A 2,675-nucleotide genomic window follows, 5' to 3' on the forward strand; every position below is an offset into this window, starting at 1 on the left:
GCTGGAGCTTGTGAGAAAGAGTTTTCTAAATAATCTGATTTGTGTATATAAGCTCCATAAAGCTTTTCATAGCAATCTTCTCCATTGTTTGATAGGTCATAATCTCCTACAAATTCAGAGTTTTTCAACCTCAAACCGAAGTAGACTACCAAAGGCTTCTTAGGCCAATCGCTCGGAATCAAATTCTACAGAAAAATAAACTGTTACAAACTATCTATTTTTGTATATAGCGAAGTAGATTTTACTTTTATAAGTTTTCCAAAACGCAAAATTTGCTTTTCAAGAGCAAGTAGCGATCTTCCGTCATCCCAAATTCTGAAGCTCCACTTATTGAGCGCATCGTATGCCTCGCGGTCTTGACCTATAAAAAGTATTAAAGTTCAAGTCTAAACCATTAGTAAAACAATAACACAAAACAACATACATAAATTGAATTGAATTTTAAAAAGTTTTGTTAGATATTAAATGTTATGAACATTACACTTCGTTTTTTTACAACATTAGAGTTGAAAATTAGGATTGAAGTAAATTAGTAGTTTTGTTTTTGTGAAGTACATATAATATTAAGTTTTAAGCCTTATCATATTTAAGATAGCATCCTTTAAGTTTAAGTTAAGTAGTTTAAAACATTTAAATAAATTCATTGTAAGGCAAAGTTTCCGATAAAGTTGTATACTATAATATACAAACAATTTTAGATAACAAACTTATAAGTTTTATATAATCTTCAGTAGCCTCAGGAGTCGATGTGGCTGGCCCTATTATTTTGTTATCTTGACCACTTTCTTTTAATTCCTTGGAAACTTCTTTCAATGCATACAAGTAGTCCTCAGGTTCCATATAGATGCTTCCCTCTTTGTTGTCCGGCTCGTCGGTTAGTTCAAAGTACGGAATAGTAAAACCTTTGACAGTTTTGAAAGTTTGTTTTTATCTTTGTATAACTTCATGTAACCAAACTGTAGCTAAATAATGATCAATTGCTAAAATAAATAAAAAATTGTTTTTGTTAATTTATTTGCATTTATTTAAATATTGCATAAAAAGTACTAATAATGTAAAATGCTTAATTTAAACATATTGAAAAAAGTTTTTGTTAGCGTTTTGAAGTTTAGAGTATTTTTTACTATCTAAATACTTGTGCTTTTAAACCGATAAAAATAAAGTGTATCTAATTAAAACTATGTAATAATTTTTCATATTCATGTACAACAAGTCGGTCATTATAAATTAAAAAAGTAGGCTAAATATGCACCTTTAAAATTTTTAAGTGTTATCAAAAAAATAATATTAATAAAAACGTTTCGAGTTATTTAAATTAAAAACTAACAAATTAAAAAAACAATTAAGTTTTAAAAACTAAGTGTTTGAAATACCATTCACCCAAATCAACATTTTTTTATTAATTAATTTCTACCTTCGTTCTTTACATATTCCAAGGAATATATCCAGAACTTTACATAATCATCAATTCTACTACGCATGAGTAAGTTGTATGAATCTCCTTCTGCTGACTGGTCTAAAACTTCTTTTGCGTCCTCCCAGGTCTAAAAAATACACATAGCTCTTTAATAATATTTTTCATTTATTGAATATTTGTACTAAATATAAATTAATTTTAAAACTACTTTACTGAATGTATTCTTTTTTATGTCTATATTAGCTAACTTTTAGAGAAAAAAGATAAGTACTAAATGTGTTTAACTGTTTAAGCTAAATTCAAAAATCAAACTCACTACGTTCTTATCAATCCTCTCGATTTGATTAGGTGTTGAATAGTATGCATTTGGTGGATTAGTGAAAGAATTGATTAGCGCAATATCGTTAACTCTTAAAACTTCACTAGTGTTCTAAATATAAAAATAAAAGCATGTCTAATTTTGAAGCTATTATAACAAAAAAAAGTTTTTATTTCATAATTACTTATTTTTACACAGCTTTATACCAAAACTGTCATAAAGTATAGCTTGATTTAAAGTTATTATTTATTAAAAGTGTAGAAACAAAGTGTTTGTTTTTTTTTGTTTTTTAAATGCATATGTATGATAAACTTTTAAAAACACATTTAAAACTTGAGCATAGAATGACATTACAAACTTTTTAAAAAAATCCATATATATTTGAAACTTGAATTTACGACAATAACTGATAAGTAATAACTATTTAAGATATATACAGTATTAAAAATACAAATGTCTCACTTGTAATAAAATTTTATAAGTTGTTAGTATGTTGACAATAGTAAATTACAAATTATAACTTTCATAGAGTCCATATAGTAGGCGAGGTTGATGTAAACAGTTTCTATCCAGTCCTTCAACTTTTGGTCTCCTTCATTGACAGGAGCTGGTCCCGCGGCTGAAACTTCCCAAACTGCGCCCCACATTGCTGTATTCAATGATGGACCCAACTTCTTTAAGAACTCTTCGTTTCTAAACAAAGTAGTTTTGTTATTGCTTACATATATGAAGGCTATAAAAGCAAAACCAAGTTGATAAAATTATTAATTTGTTTAATATTTAAATATGAAATCTTTATTTTAAAAGTTTATAATTTACTCAATTTTTTTTTTCAATAATTTTTTTAGTTCTGCTATTTCACTGTGCTAGCAAATAATTTTAATATGATTAATAAACTAAAAATGCAGCTAACCGCTCAAAATCATTAGAAAAAACTCT

The sequence above is a fragment of the Thalia democratica genome, chromosome 1, assembly GCF_965202585.1.
Source record: "Thalia democratica chromosome 1, ktThaDemo2.hap1.1, whole genome shotgun sequence".
NCBI classification, from domain to species: Eukaryota; Metazoa; Chordata; class Thaliacea; order Salpida; family Salpidae; genus Thalia; species Thalia democratica.